Below are 18,238 nucleotides of genomic sequence, written 5' to 3' on the forward strand. Positions count from 1 at the left end.
AATTTTATTAAATATTACACTATGCCTAAAATAGCTATCTAATATAAGATAGATGTCACTAGTGCTGCTTAAATTATAGAAAATACTACTAGTAAAATGAAAAGAGAAGCAATCGGTTGCTAACTTGTGACGACTCGATAGGTCATTTGAGTACTAGTTTTTATTTTAGTATTCTAATATCTCTCATAGCTTCATTTGATATTTCTTGAATTGCGTGCATGATCTGTGTTGCTTTTTGAAAAGTTTTATGTGAAAATTTGAAGAAAATGTGATTTTTACTTAAAATGAGGCTAGAGTTGACTATAGTCAATATTTTAGGTAAACGACCCCGGATTGGTATTTTAACAATTATTGTAGATTTATATGATAATTTTGGACATGTACACATATTTAGTTTGGGTCCAGGGTGACCCAAACTCGTTTCGGCACATTATGTGCGAAATTGTGAAAATTGAGTTTAAGTTGAAAATTCTTGAGTTTTGAAGATCAATTCTTGTTATTTGATATTATTTTAATTATTTGAGGTAGAGAAAAAGTTCATAGCATGTTATTATACTAGTATGCATGTTTGGTTTGGAGCTGAGGGGCTCGGGTAAGTTTCAGGTGTGTAACAGATAAGTTTGGGATGTTTGCAATTGTTGGCATTCAGCAGTTGCTGGTGCAATACTGCAGATCTTGCAAATGCGATGTCTGGATCGCATTTGCGATCCTCGATTTTGCGGTCAAGATATCGTATTTACGAACTGGGGTTTGGGCTGGGTGACCTCGCATTTGCGACCACTGGTATCAACTTTGTATTTGCGAAGCATTTGAGTGTTTTTGCGATGGGGAGCCTTTCACATTTGTGACATCTGAGCATCTGATGCACTCATCACATTTGTGATCCATGTGCTACATTTGCGGGCATCACATTTGTGAACAAGTGTTCGCAAATACGACAACTACAGCTAGGTAAAAGAGGGAAAAATGAGACTTAGCTCATTTACATCATCTATCAAACCCAAGCACTCTAAAGGTGACTTTTGAAGAACGTTTTCTTCCCTAATTCATTAGTAAGCAACTCTAATTCATTTCCTATCAATTCCATATTACATATCATGTTTTTTAACATTACATATTTAAATTTCATAGTACAAATTAGGGATTTTGGGTATAATTTAGGGATTTTGTAAAATTCAGATTCATACCTCAAATTGAGGTTAAATTCAGAAATAAATCATATAACCGAGCTCGGAGGTGAATTCATAATCAGATTTTGGTCCGAATCTAGGATTTTGACCAAGCGGGTCCAGGGTTAACTTTTATTGAATTGTTTGATCGTTAATCGACTAGATTCGATTGGTTTGGAGGCTTGTTCGAAAGGCAAGACCGTGGTGGATTGATTGATTTGGTTGCGGAGTGAGGTAAGTATTGTGTTTAACTTTGACCTGAGCGAATTAGGACTAGTTGATCTATTTGCTATGTAAATTATGTGTGAGGACAACATATATGCAAGGTGAAGAGTATATATGCGTCGTCAAGGGTTACAACATGCGGGTGGAAATTGATTTATTGTACCATGTTGCTTCTTTTACCATGCCTTATATGCTTTAGTTAGATTGTTATTATTGATTTTTTGCTTTCATGTTACTGATTAATTTGAAGTTGTTGGGATATCGGAAGTTTAATTTGCTTATCATAACACCACGATCAAAGATAAAATTTGCTTCCCACATTGCTTGATACTTTGGGTTATTGTTGTTGCTTGGTGAGGAAGAATGAAAAACACAAAGGGTATTGTCGTGCCATACTTGTATATTGTTATCATATCATGAACGAATATGAGGATTAAAGCACGAAGGGTGATGTCGTACACTTGATTGCTTTATTATCATCTATTATATCATGTGGGGATGAGAGTAAAAGCACGAATGGTGATGTCGTTCCGTTTCTTTTATCATATCATTTTCATATGGTGAGGATGATAGTAAAAACACGAAGGTTGATGTTGTACCATTGCATTTATCTTATTACATGGTGAGGATGAGACTAAAAGAACGAAGGACGATGCCATGCCATTGATGATTTTATTACTTTACTTGATTTATAGATTTGTGAATTGTTTGGATACATTGTTGTTTATCCCGGAAAGAGGCTAATCGATGATTTGAACTTACTGTTCTGATGTTGTCCCCTTTTTACATGTCCCTCCCCGTTAACATTTTAAGTGTTTTTCCTGTTAGTTTTGTTGCTTTATGTATATATTTGCACAAGTTTTTAGTAGGTGTCTTGTCATAGCCTTGTCACTACCTCATCGAGGTTAGGCTCGATACTTACGGAGTATATTGGGTTGGCTGTACTCATACTACACTTTTGACTTCTTGTGCAGATTTTGGAGTTGGTCCTAGGGGAATTTAGTGGAGTTGCTGCCCAAATCACATCTACATTTGGAGACTTGAGGTAGACCTGCATGGCAATCGGAGTACCTGAAGTCCCATTCGTTATTTGGTTTTACTGTTTATTATATTTTGAACAGTTGTAATTCCTTCATACATTGGTTGTAGCACTTTTTAGTATGCTCATGTACTGGTGATACCAAATTCTGGGTTTGGCTGGTCGGTGTTGGAATTATTATATATATTAAAATTCTACAGCCTTAATTCTTATTATATTTCTTTCAATTGTCTAAAAATGATTAGTCATGTACTAATTTTAGCTTAGGCGCCATTACGACCCTACAGTTGGGAATTTCGGATCATGACAAGTTGGAACTATTCATATTGATTTTTATCGTATTTATTTTATCTATAGATTATAAAAATTCATAAAGGGAGACAGAATGAATAAACTCAAATTATTACAAATAGGTCTTTCTAATGATAAATAAGTATGGACTCATTCCCTCATAGAATCAGAGCAGTAGGTTGCCTAGGTCTCAATAGTCATGAGCAATCTTATTATCACTTAGAGTCAGGAGGATCAGTATGGAGACATTTGTACTTATCTTCTAAAGGCTAAAGAGCTTTAGGAAATATCACTTCTTTCTTTCTCTATATCGCGGATTTATTCTATCACTGAAGTTTGAACCATTCTATTCTTATTCTCTCGTAGATGGTAAGGACACGCACAATATCCACAACTAGTCAGGAGCATGAGCCCTAGGTTGCAGCCACTACCAGGGTAGGGGCGGAGGCTGAGGTCGAGCAGAGGGGTCCCTATTCAGACCATGCTAGTTTGACCTGCTCAGGTCCCAGAGGGGTTTATTGCTACTCTAGTAATTCAGGATGCTCTAGTCCATTTGGTGGGCCTTATGGAGAGTGTGGCCCAAGCTGGTGCATTTTCTTTAGCACCAACTATCTCTCAAGCCGGGAGAGGAGCCCAGACTCCCACTACTCACACACCAAAGCAGATGACTGATAGATATTAGACTCCGACAGTTCCAGCAGCTGGAGTAGTTTAGCCTGTCATTGCTACGTAGCTCGGAGAGAGGCCTATAATGTCGTCAGAGGGGTTAAAGAGATTGGAGAAGTTCACAAAGTTATTTCCAATTCGCTTTGGCGGCACACCCTCTAAGGACCCACAAGATTACTTGGACCATTGCACCAGGTGTTGCGCAACATGGGTATAGTAGATTCTAATGGAGTTGACTTTATAGTATTTCAGATGCATGGCTCCACCAAGAGATGGTGGCAGGACTATATTCGAGGCAGACCAGCAAGTTCACCTCCACTCACTTGAGATCAGTTTTCACAAATATTCTTGAAGAAGTTCATCCTTTTTACTCTGGGAGAGGAGTACCGCAACCAATTTGAGCGTCTCTAATAGGGTAGCATGTCTGTTACCCAGTACGAGAACAGATTCATAGATTTATCTCGCCATGCATTTGTCTTTCTCCCTACTGAGAGTTAGAGGGTGAAGAGATTTATTGATGGCCTTACTTTTGGTATCGGTCTATAGATGGCCAAGGAGACTAGGGATGATATTTCTTTCCAGCAGGTTGTAGAGATTTCTAGATAGATCGAGAGGATTCGTGGTCAAGGTAGAGGCGATATCTGAGAAGAGGCCTCGTCATTTTGGTGGTTTTAGTGGTGCCTCATTTACAGGCAAGGGATCATTTGGGAGGGGCCATTCTCCCAGGACGATTAAGTCATCACTATAGGTATCTCACAATGCTTTGGGTAGTCGTGGTTCTTATGGGTTTCATCCTGAGCAGCTAGGCTACAATGAACTTTTAGCTCCGGTCAGTGCACCTCCAATTCAGAGCTATCAGGATGGTTATTCATGTCGATTAGGTCAGTTCTAGGGTCAACAATCGCAACAATTGAGGACTTGTTATACTTCTGGAGATGCAAGGTACGTCGCAAGGTTTTTCCCGATATCAAAGAGCAGCATGCCACAACAGGGTACTTGTGTCATTGTTCCATCACCGATTTCTCCACCATCCACTCAGCTAGTAAGAGGCAAGGCTCAGGCAACTTGAGGTGGTGGTCAGGCTATTAAAGGTGGAGGCCAACCAGGGAGAGGCTGTCCGAGAGGTGGAGGTCATAGTGGTGCGACTTAGCCTCAGTTTTATGCATTTCTAGCTAGAGATGAGGCAGAGTCATTTGATGCTGTCATCACGGGTATTGTTCCAATTTGCCATAGATATGCATAAGTTTTATTTGATCCGAGCTCTGCTTATTCCTATGTATCATCCTATTTTGCTTTATATCTGGATGTGTCTCCTAATTCTTTAAGTGCTCTTGTTTATTTGTCTACGCATGTGGGAGATTCCATTATGGTATAACGTGTTTATTGTTTGTGTGTAGTCTCTATGGGGATTTGTGAGATTATGGTATATCTTTTATTACTTATCATGGTGGACTTTGATGTTATCTTGGGCATGGACTAATTGTCACTATATCAAGATATTTTGGATTGTCACGCTAAGACTGTGACATTGGCTATGCCAGGGTTGCTTTGATTGGAGTGGAGAGGGACTCCTGGTCATTCCACTAGTAGGGTAATTTGTTATGTGAAGGCTCGACGTATGGCCGAGAAGGGGTACTTGGTATATTTGGCTTATATCTGTGATCCTACTTGGAGATTCCTTTCATAGATTTGGTACTAGTTGTGCACGAGTTTCCAGAGGTGTTTTCTACAGATTTTTTGGGGATGCCACCCGACAGAGATATCGACTTCTATATTGACTTGGTTTCGGGAACTTAGTCCATTTTACCGCACCATATCGTATGACCCTAGTTGAGTTGAAAGAATTGAATGAGCAGTTGTAGGGTTTTCATGATAAGGGATTCATTAGACCTAGTGTCTCACCTTGGGGTGCACAGGTATTGTTTTTGAAAAAAAAGATGAAATGATGAGGATGTGTATAGATTATCAACAGTTGAACAAGGTCACTATCAAGAACAAGTATCTATTATCGAGAATTGATGACTTATTTAATCAGCTTCAGTGTGCCAAGGTATTTTCTAAGATTGACTTGAGATCTGGCTACCATCAGTTGAAGATTACGGCATCGGATGTCCACAAGACAACTTTTCGAACTTGGTATGGTCACTACGAGTTTTTGGTGATGTCATTTGGCATGACTAATGTCCTAGCAGCCTTTATGGATTTGATGAACTAGGTGTTCAAGTCCTATCTTGATTCTTTTGTGATTGTCTCATTGACGATATTCTGGTTTACTCCCATAGTAGAGAGGAGCATGAGCAACATCTCCAGATTGTACTTCACACTTTGAGGGATCATTAGTTATATGGCAAGTTTCCAAAGTATGAGTTCAAGTTGGACTCGGTTGCCGTTTTAGGCCATGTTGTACCTTCCAAGGGCATTAAGATAGATCCTAAGAAGATTGAGGCAGTTCAAATCTGGTCTAGACTTACATCAGCTACAAAAATTCGGAGCTTCTTGGGTTTGGCAAGATATTATTACTAGTTCGTGGAGGGCTTATATCTATCTCAACACCATTGACTAAGTTGACATAAAAGGCTGCTCTTTTCAGATGGTCCGACGAGTGTGAGATGAGCTTTCAGAAGCTCAATACTGCATTGACTACATCCTCAATGTTAGTGTTGCCTGTAAGTTCAGGATCCTACACTGTGTATTGTGATGCATCACGTATTGGGCTTGGCATGGTATTGACACAAAATGGTAGGGCGATTGCCTACGCATCTCGGCAGATGAAGGTTCATGAGAAGAATTACCTTGTGCATGACCTAGAGTTGGAAGCCATTGTTCACGCACTGATGATTTGGAGACACTATTTTTACGGCATTCCATGTGAGGTCTATATCGACCATCGGAGTCTCTAACACTTGTTCAATCAAAAAGACCTTGATTTGTGGTAGTAAAGATGGTTAGAGTTGTTGAAAGGATATGATATCACCATATTATATCATCCAGGGAAGGCCAATGTCGTGGCCGATGCATTGAGCTAGAAAGCTAAGAGCATATGTAGTTTGGCATATTTACCGATAATGGATAGGCCACTAACTATAGATGTTTATGCCTTGGCCAATTGATTTGTGAGATTGGATGTTTGGGAGCTTAGCCGGGTTCTTGCTTGTGTTGTGGCACAATCATCATTATTGGAGGGTATCAAGGCTCGCCAATTTGATGATCCTCACTTGTTGGTGTTGAAAGATACGGTGTCGCGGGGTGGTGCTAAGGAGGTTGTATTTGCTGATGATGGTGTTATGCGGCTTCAGGGCCGGATTTTTGTTCCAAATATTGATAGGTTAAGAGAGTTGATCCTTGAGGTGGCTCACAATTCTCGTTATTCCATTCACCCAGGTTCCATGAAGATGTACTGTGACTTGAAACAACACTATTAGTGGCGAAGAATGAAGAAAGATATTATTGTGTATGCCTCTCGATGTTTGAATTGTCAAAAGGTGAAGTACGAGCATCAGAAACCGGGTGGATTGATTCAAACATTAGAGATACCAGAGTGGAAGTGGCAGCGCATCACTATGGACTTTGTGGTAGGCTTACCATAGACTTTGAGGAAGTATGACATAGTCTGGGTTATTGCGGACTGCTTGACTAAGTCCGCACACTTCATTCCGGTAGGGACTTCCTATTATTCAGAGTAGTTGTCTCAAATTTACATCTAGAAGATTATCTACCTGCACGACGTGCCCATTTCTATCATTTCTGACTAAGGCACATAATTTATATTGCATTTTTGGAGAGCCATGCAGCATGAGTTGGGCATACAGGTTGAGCTGAGCACAATATTTCATCCTCAGGCAGACGAACAGTCCGAGCGCACTATTCAGATCTTGGAGGACATGTTACGTGCCTATGTTATTGATTTCAGAGGTTCATGGGACTAGTTCTTACCTCTAGCAGAGTTCTCTTACAAAAATAACTATCAGTCGAGCATCCATATGGCTCCGTACGAGGCCTTATATGGGAGGCGATGTCATTCATCGATTGGTTGATTTGAGCCCAGAGAGGCTAGATATTTGGGCACTGATTTGGTCAGTGATGCTATGGAAAACACTAAGGTGATTCAGGAGTGATTTGCATAACTCAGTAGAGGCAGAAGAGTTATACGGACCGAAAGGTTTGATATGTGGCTTATATGGTGGGTGAGAAGGTTCTTCTCCGAGTGTCGCCTATGTAGGGCTTGATGCAGTTTAGGAATAATGGAAGTTGATCTCGAGGGTTATTGTCCCGTTTGAGATCTTGGAGAGAGTTGGGGAGGTTTCTTATAGGTTTGTATTACCTCCTAGCCTAGTAGGGGTACATCCGATATTTCATGTTTCCATGTTTCGGAAGTACCATGAGGACAACTCTCATGTTTTGGACTTTAGCACGGTGCAGCTTGATGAAAATCTAACCTATGAGGAAGAGCTGCTAGCTATTCTAGACCGGCAGGTTTGCAAGTTGAGATTTCATAGTTTTCCTTCTGTGAAAGTGCAGTGGAGAGGTCGGCCAATCGAGTCAGCTATGTGAGAGTCCGAGTCTGATATGTGAAGTACATACCTTTACCTTTTTACCAGTCCAGGTACTTTTCTATGTCCGTTCGAGGACGAGTGTTTCTTTTAGAGGTGGAGAATGTGTCGACTCGATAGGTCATTTTGAGTACTAGACTTTATATGCGTGTTCTGAGACCTCCCGTAGCATTATTTGATGTTTCTTGATTTATGTGTGTGGTCCATGTCGCTTTTCAAAAAGTGTTTATGTGAAAATTTGAAGAAAATATGATTTTTGATTTAAAATGAGGCTAGAGCTAATCACTATCAATATTTTGGATAAATGACCCCGGATCAATGTTTGGACGATTTTAGTAGGTTCGTATGATTAATTTGGACTTGAACACACATTTGGTTGAGGTCCAGGGTGGCCCGAATGCATTTCAGTACATTATGTGCAAAATTATGAAAACTGTTAAGTTGATTATTCTTGAGTTTTGAAGATCAATTCTTGTTATTCAATGTTATTTTGATGATTTGAGATAGGGAACAAGTTTGTAGTATGTTATTACACTAGTGTGCATGTTCAGTTTGGAGAGGAGGGACTCGGGTGAGTTTTGTGTGTGTAACACATGAGTTTGGAATGGTATGCAACTACTAGTGTTCCGCAGTTGTTGGTGCAATACTGCATATCTCGCAAATGTAAGGCCTAGCTCGCATTTGTGAGTGTTGATTTTGCGGTAAAGAGATCGCATTAGTGACCAAGGGCCTGGGCTGGGTGACCTCGCATTTACGAGGAATATGTTCGCTTTGCGAGGGGAGGGGGGGAGGGAGCAGTCATTTTTACATCTTGGTCGCATTTGCGACCACTGGTAATAATGGTCAACTTTGCATTTGCGAAGCATTTGAGCACTTTTGTGATGGGGGAGGCTTTCGCATTTGCGAACAAAATATCGCATTTGCGACTTCTGTGCATCTGATGCACTGATCACATTTGTGATCCATGTGTCATATTTTCATGCATCGTGTTTATGAACAAGTGTTTGCAAATGCGACATCTGAAAATGGGTAAAAGAGGAGAAAAATGGGACTTAGCTCATTTTACACCATTTCTCAAACTCAAACACTCTAGAGGCGATTTTTGAAGAACTTTTTCTTCCCAAATTCATTGGTAAGATACTTTAATTCATTTTTTATCAATTATCCATTACATTTCATGAGTTTTTAACGTCAAATCTTTCAATTTCATGGTAGAAATTAGGTATTTTGGGTAAAATTTAGGGATTTCGAAAATTTGAGATTTAGACCTCAAATTGAGGCCGGATTTCGAAATAAATAACATAACAGGGCTCGGGGGTGAATGATTAATCGAGTTTTGGTCTGAATCTCGAATTTCGACCAAGCGGGCCGAGGTTAACGTTTGTTGACTTTTTAAAAAATGATCAAAATTGAGCATTTTTCATTCGTGGGTAGTTTTTAAAGCTTATTTTGAATTGTTTGATCATTGATTGCCTAGATTGTTTGGAGTCTTGTTCGAAAGACAAGGCCGTGGTGGATTGATTGATTTAGTTGCGGAGTGAGGTAAGTGTCGTGTTTAACTTTGACTTGAAGGAATTAGGACTAGTTGGTATATTTGCTATGTGCATTACGTGTGGGGACATCGTATATAAAAGGTGACGAATATATATGTATCATCATGGGTTAAAGTATGTGGGTGAAAATTGATTTATTGTACCATATTGCTTCTTTAACCATGCCTTATATGCTTTAGTTACATTGTTATTCTTGATTATTTGCTTTGGTGTTATTGATTAATTTGAAGTTGTTGAGATATCGGAGGTTGAATTTATTTATCATAACAACATGTTTGAAGTAAAAATTGGCTTCCCACCTTGCTATATACTTTGAGTTGTTGTTGTTACTTGGTCAGGAAGATTGAAAAGCACGAAGGGTATTTCCGTGCCATATTTGCATATTGTTATTACTAAATGAGTGAATATGAGGATTAAAGCACGAAAGGTGTTGTCCTACTATTTCTTTTATCATATCATTATTATATAGTGAGGGTGAAAGTAAAAGCACGAAGGGTGATGCCATGCCATTACATTTATCTTATTACATGGTGAGGATGAATGTAAAAAGTACGAAGGGTGATGCCATGCCATTGCATTTATCTTATTACATGATGAGGATGAACGTAAAAGTACGAAGGGTGATATCGTGTCATCGATGATTTTATTGTTTTACTTGATTTCAAATTTGTGAATTATTTGGCTGCATTGTTGTTTATCTCAGAAAGAGGCTAATCAGTTATTTGCACTTACTGTTTTGATCTTGCTCTCTTTTTACATGTTTCCTCCCCATTAATATTTTAAATGCTCCGCTTGTTAGTTCTGTTGCTTTATGTATATATCTGCACAGATTTTTAATAGGTTTCTTGTTATAACCTCATCACTACCTTGTCGAGATTAGGCATGACACTTAGAGAGTACATTGAGTCGATTGTACCCATGCTACACTTCTGACTTCTTATGTAGATTCTGGAGTTAGTCCCAACGACGTTTAGCAGAGTTGTTATCTAGATTACATATAACATCTGCATTTGAAGACTTGAGATAGACCTGCATGGAGATCGCAGTCCCTGAATCGCCCCTTCCTTATCTAGTTTTATTGTTTATTTTATTTCGAACAATTGTAATTCCTTCATACATTGGTTATAGCACTTTTTAATATGCCCTATATACTAGTGACACCAGATTCCGAGTTTGGCTAGTCGGTGTTGGAATTATTATATCTACTTTAAAATTCTACAGTTTTTATTCTTATTATATTGCTTTTAGTTGTCTAAAAATGATTAGTTGTGTACTAATGTTGGCTTGCCTAGCAAATGAACTTTAGGGGCATCACGTCTCCGCAATTAGAAATTTCGGATCGTGGCATAACTATAATAAAGACAGCAATTTTATTAGCAGAAGAAATATTATAGCATTCATATTAAAATCTAAACATGCAAAGGATAAGTTCATCTTCACTTTTCACATAGGATAAGTTCATCTTCACTTTTCACAATGTATCATCCGAAAATAAAATATTTCGAATCAAGTCAACTTGTCATTATTGATTGGACCAGAAATCTAATTTATTGCGTTACTTCTTCTAATGTTAGTTATCACATGCACGTATGCGTAATCATCATATCTCACATTTATTATGCGAAAACAAAGGATCTGAAATTAAGTAACTTGTCATTATTAATTGAACCAATTAGGAAATACTACAATTTATTGCTTTACTTCTTCCAATGTTTATGGCACATGCACTTATACTAAGTCGTCATATCTCACATCTATTATCCGCAAAAAAAGATCTGAAATCAACTCAACTTGTTATTGTTGACTGAAATAATTAGGAGACAATTTATCGCATTACCTCTTTCAATATTAATTGCTACATGCACTTGCGCATAATCGTCACGTACTTGCTATCCAAGATTGAAAATTAAGTATTTATTTATCAGAGCATTAGGTGCAATCTCTAAAATGCAGTTAACCTTTGTGAAGTGTGGTTGCTATAAGAAGAAAAGAAGTGGAAAAACTCAAAATAAATTTTATCCGCTGGTGGTGTAAACAGTCTTTACACAATATAATTCGGCCAGTCCAACAGCTTGACCATTTTTTTTTATTATTATCGAACTATACATAGCACGGACACAGTTAATTTCTGATTGACTTAATTGTATAAACAAATTTTACCTCACTAATAGAAAAAAATAAAAATGTACGGATATAAGTTATAGACACCGATTATATTGAAGTTTTATACTACCACTATGTTTAGCCAAATGCGGTAATTTATATACTCTTTTAAGAGTTATGAACTACTACTAACTATCAACTATGGACAGTTATAATAGTTAGCTTTAAATAATTTTTAGTATAAATCCTTTAAACTATTAGTGCATAATAAACCTAAAATAAAATGATATTTACCACTTCTAGAGGATAATAAAAACACAACTTTGTATAAGAATTTTCACTAGATATTCTCAATGTGTTGCTTAAGCACAATTATCATGGAGGTTATAGACAACTTGGCTGATACTTCACTTTCACCCCATGATGATATATTGTTCTTACTTTATAAGCAATATTCATTGAAATGTTTGTATGTATGTATATATGTGTGAATAAATGTTTGCGTATATGTATCAATATACATAATAAAATGCATAAATTCGTGCATCTTTTAAAATAACTTTTTGAAATTAGGTCATATCATTATTCTTAATTTAGGCAAGTACTATATTATTTATTTATTAAGTGTTTCAATTAACTATGTGGATCTAGTCTCATTCACAACGTTCCCTCTAAACTACAAATTGTAATTTTTTTTTTTATAGAAAAAGGAAGCCAACACAAGTAAGACTATAAATATACGCCCTTGGAGAACAAATGGAGTAGCTCACAGAGAACCTTTTTGTAAAGTCTGAAATAATATTCGAAATATGACGTTTTTTAAGCTTGGCTTCTTTTTTACTATCCTTCTCATGACAAACATCAGTTAGTATACATTTTACTTTATCTGTAGTTTGTAATTCTATATATAGCGGTGTGCTTGTCATTATACATGTAGGTATATATATACTATGTGATTATATTCATATATATTATTTTTATACGTGTATATGCATGTATTCTACATTGATGTTTGAATATCTATTTTTCATGTTATACTGATCTCGACTTGATTCTTATAATGATATATGTTGGTGAATGTTTCAGTCAATGTATCATGGCTCTCAAAAACACAAGTTTTGTCTGCACGAGATGTAGATTATGATCTCTCAGGACTCAAGAAGAGACTACTCCCACAGCTTGATCTTGAGTGGACTTGTGGGAGACAATGTACTTCCGACAGTGAGTGCAAGGATTGCTGGATTTGTTGCTGGTGTGTTTTTGATAGCACTGTAGATGCGATTAATCATCGTTGTGGAATATAGGTGCATATAGTACATTGGTTTCTAATTGCAACAGAATATTCTACAATATCTGTTAAGCAATTGTATTTACATGTAATTCTAATGCTTTCCTTGTTTTCTTATCTTCAATTATTTGTATGAAATAGTGAAGAAAGCCAAGCGCGTGACTCTATTCAGGAATAATGATGGATTTTGATAGAAATACCTGTCTGGCTAGTTCACAATACTTGTATGATTCATTACATATTTACTTGTAACGACCAGACCGGCCGTTTTAAGCTTTAGCATTCCGTTCAGTGGTTCGAGGCCTTGAGTGGCTTCATATTGTGTAATTATAACTTGTTTGTATGGTCGAATTCGATTTTCGGATATTTCGGGATTGATTTGGATGAGTGGTTCTCATTTTAGAAGTTTAAGTTGAAAATATTGATCGAGGTTTGACTTTTGTAAAAATGACCCCGAACGGTGTTTTGATGGCTCCGATATGTTCGCTTTGTGATTTTGGACTTGGGCGTATGCCCGAAATTTAATTTGGAGGTCTCTAGTTCATTTGGCATGTTTTGCTGAAAGTTGACAATTTGAAGGTTTAGAAATTTCCGAGGTTTGACTATGGTTTGACTTTATGGCTAACGGGTTCGAATATCCATTTCGGGACTTAGCTTGGAATAGGTATGTTCTTTTAATTGGAACTTGTTCGCAAAGTTTGGCGTCACTTCGAGTTAATTTGATGGGAATCAGATGTGTGGATGTGTTTTTAGAAGTTTTTGAGTTTCATTGTTAATTTCATGTATTTTGATGTCCGATTCGTAGTTCCGAACATTATTTTGATATTTTGATCACGCGAGCAAGTCTGTATGATATTTTTAGACTTGTGTTAATGTTTGTTTTGGAGCACCGAGGGCTCGAGTGTATTTCAGACGTGTTTCGGGGTGTTGGAAGAGTTTTAGTATTGCTAGTTTTGAACAGGTGCTGCAGGTCTCGCATTTGCGAGATTTTATTTGCATTTGTGCTGTCGCATTTGCGAGGTGGGAGGGCGTATTTGCAAAAAATATTGGGGACTGTCAATTTCGCATTTGTGAACAAATTGTTCACTTTCGCAATGGGGGCCTAGGCTAAGATGGTTCGCATTTGCGATAAGGCGGTCGTATTTGCGAAGTGTTCAATATTCACAATTGCAATGAAATTATCGCATTTGCGACATTAGAAGGATTGTGATGGATGTCGCTTTTCTGATCATTCTTCGCATTTGCGGAGTTCGCAATTGTGAACCCCAAGTCGCATTTGCGACACCAACACCTGGACATAAGGGCCAGAAATCGGGAATTTAGTCTCATTTTTCATATTTTTGAACCCTAGACTCGGTAGGAAGTGATTTGGAGAGGGGATTTTCATCTACAATCATTGGATAAGTGATTTTAATTAATTTTTAACTATATTTCATGATTATATATGAGGTTTAACATCAAATCTGTGAGAATCAAAGTGAGATTTTGGCAAATTTTTTCAATGTTTAGAAAAATAAAAATGTAGGATTTGAGAGTCGAATTAGACTCAGATTTTGAAACAAACACATGTATGGACTCGTGGAGTTATGGGTAGTCAATATCTACCTTTGGATCCTGGTTTTGACCGGGCAAGCCCGAGGTTGATTTTTGTTGACTTTTTGGGAATTGTATAAAGATCATAGTTTTACTTGTTGGAATTGGTCTCTATTGCATTATTTGATGTTATCAAGTCGATTTGGTTATATTTGAGCTGAGCAGAGGTAAATTATAAAGAAAAAGATATTTTTGAGTGTTGATTTTGCCTAGTTAAGGTAAGTATCTTGCCAAACTTTGTATAGGAGAACTACCTCGTAGGGATTGGTTTGATTGCGTTATTTGTATTATGTGCGTACATGGGCTATATGTGGTATTTGACCGATGTAGACTTCTTTCATGCATTTAATTGAATTTGTCATAACATGTTATATCTTTCATTATTGAAATTACTCTCACACACTCTAATTGAAGTTTTTAGTTCATGTTCTATCTTTTATTGCCAAATATACTCTTATATGCTTTAGTTGAAATTTTTACCTCTTTTATTGTCACATTATCTCTTCCATAAATAATTTATTCTTATTCGAAGTCATCGCTACATGTTATATCTTCCATTATTGAGCTATTCTTATTTGAAGCCGTTGCTACATGTTATCTATCTCATTGTAGAGTTATTCTTATTTGAAGTCATTATTACTTGTTATGTCTTTCATTGTTGAACTTATTCTCCCGTTTCATTGTGTTATTTTAATTCTTGTGTTAATTCACTTGTCATACTCTCATGTTATTATTGTTAATGATATTTTCACGTGAGTTGTCCGTGCTATTGTTATATTGAGATTTTCACATGCGGCATGATAATGTGGGCTATATTTGTTGAGTTTGTGCATGTAGCGAGACAAATTGAGATAATTATTGATGGGCGTGTGGCCAGACAAGGCAGACATTTACTTTACTGTTGCACACGTGGCGAGACAAAATGGGCTATGTCGGGGATGATATGTGATGGCCTGAGGGCATTGTCATTGATGATATTTGTGTTGTCACGACCCAAAAACTGACTCAGTCGTGATGGCGCCTATCGTGAAACTAGGCCATCCAACTTATTTCCAAATACTCCATATTTTATTTAAAACTTAAGTAAAACCATGTTTTTAACAGAAATCCGATAATAGATATAAAGTAAAAATCAAAATAAAGTAGAAAATACAAGCCCGACCTCGGGTGTCACTAAGTCATGAGCAAAATACTACAACTATTCGAGATAAACAAGACTAACATAGTCTGAGAATAGCCAACAGATACACTACGAGGAAGATAAGGAAGGAGAAGCCGGGACTGTGGTCGCCAGGTAGCTAACTCATTATCTCCAAGGAAAGTCCACAACTGAAAAGATCAGCAACCGCTACCGTGGCCCGAGATACCTGGATTTGCACACAAGGTGCAGGAGGCAGGAGGTAACGTGAGTACACCAACTTAGTAAGTAACAAGTCCAAACTATGGACTAGCGGTAGTGACGAACCAAACCTCAATATGTAATACCATTAATCTGTACAAAAAAGTAGACATGCTTGCAGTTCAAGTAAAACTCATCAGTAAATAAATGCAGTCTGAACAGTACAGAATATAAGGCTCAGGAAAAATCTCTATGTACCAATGCACAAATAGCATGATCAATGTTCTGTGTACCTCCACTCACAAGTTCTCAACCACTTGGTACTGTATATGGACATCCGGCCCAGGGAAGATCCATCCCAGAAGATATATATATATATATATATATATATATATATATATATATATATATATATATATATATCACTGACCGCAGTCATCCAGTACCGAGGAAGGCCATTCCAGCCCTATGGAGAAGAACCATCTCTAGATATAAATACTTCGGACAAGATCCATGTACAGGGAAGATTCATCCCTCAATATCATCAACTGCGCTCACTGGAGGTGTGTTACAGACTCCGGAGGGGCTCCTACAGCCCAAGCGCTATCATAATCATCAACAAAACCGCTGCGGCGTGCAGCCCGATCTTCAACTGGTGATACCCTGAACGGAGATCAATCTTGGAGAACACCCTCGCTTCCTGAAGTTGGTCGAATAAATCATCAATACAAGGCAAAAGATACTTCTTCATGATTGTGACCTTGTTCAACTACCTGTAATCAATGCACATCCTCATAGTGTCATCCTTCTTCTTTACAAATAAGACAGGCGCACCACACGGTGACACACTAGGACAAATAAACCCCTTATCAAGGAGTTCCTGAAGCTGCTCCTTCAACTCCTTCAACTATGTCGGTGCCATACGATACAGTGGAATAGAAATGGGCTGAGTGCCTAGCACCAAGTGAATCCCAAAATCGATATACCTGTCCAGTGGCATGCCCGCAGGTATGCAGGAAACACATCCGGAAAGTCCATTTCTACAGTGGTAGGAGTCTTTGCACTAACATCCCTTACGAAGACAAGATAAGAAAGACAACTCTTCCCAACCATCCGTTGGGCCTTCAAGAATGAAATCACTCTAATAGGAACATAATCCGTCGAACCTCGCCACTCAACCCGTGGCAACCCCAGCATAGTCAATATCACTGTCTTAGCATGATAGTCCAAAATAGAACGACACGGAGATAACCAACCCATGCCCAATATCACATCAAAATCAACCATACTAAGCAACAAGAGATACACTCGGGTATCTAAACCCCCAATAATCACCACACACGACCGATATACATGATCTATAACAATAGTATCGCCCACCAGAGTAGATACATGAACAGATGAAATAAGAGACTCATGAGATGTATCCAAGTAATGAGCAAAATATGATGAAACATATGAAAAAGTGGAACCGGGATCAAATAATACAGAGGCGTCTCTGTGGCAGACTAAGACAATACCTGTAATCACAGCATCTGAAGAAATAGCATCTGGTCTGGCTAGGAGGGCATAGAAACGGGCCTGACCACCACCTGATCGACTTTTCCCTCTAGGGAAACCCCTAGCTAACTGACCTCCACCCCGAGCTGATTGAGAGGGTGGGGAAGTAACTGGTGCTAAAGTCGAAGGCTGACTCCTCTACTGAGATGAACCTCCCGTAAGATGGGGACAAAACCTATTAATATGACCCAAATCTCCACACTTGAAGCAACCTCTCCCGGCAAATAGCGGTGGGGACTGAAGGGAGCCCCGCGCACTGGGGTGCCCATTAGAAGAACCTGATATAGATGAGCCCTAAATGATGGTGCCTAAGTCGAACTCTGAGATGGAAGGGCACTGAGAGACGAGTTACCCTAATGTGAACTGTGAGAACCATGGCCAGATGATCCACCACGGTGGCCCGAATGGGTTGGCTGAGCATGTCTAAATGGATGGCCTCTGCCTGCTGAAACTGACCTTCCGAAGAAACACCACCAAAACTACCAGATCCATGAGGCCTTTTGGCCTCCCTCTCAACTCGCTCCTGGCAGCAAACCGACTCTATCTCTCGAGCAATGTCAACCACCTCCTTAAAAGAAGCACCAGACACCCTCTCTCTAGTCATAAGAATCCGTAACAAATAAATGAGGCCATCCTCGAATCTCCTGATCCTCTCCTGTCTATAGGAACCAACCAGACAGCATGACTAGCTAACTCAGAGAACCTCATCTCGTACAGCATCACAGTCAACTGCTGGAACAACCTACGTAGCTCCTCTCTGTAGGACTACTTCCAGGTAAGGGGCGCTGCACCAACAGGCCTACGCCTCTCATGAGCCTCCCACCAAGTGAAGAAGCCTCCAAAAAAACTAAAAAGTAGTAAA

Source organism: Nicotiana sylvestris, chromosome 10, assembly GCF_000393655.2.
Source record: "Nicotiana sylvestris chromosome 10, ASM39365v2, whole genome shotgun sequence".
NCBI lineage: Eukaryota > Viridiplantae > Streptophyta > Magnoliopsida > Solanales > Solanaceae > Nicotiana > Nicotiana sylvestris.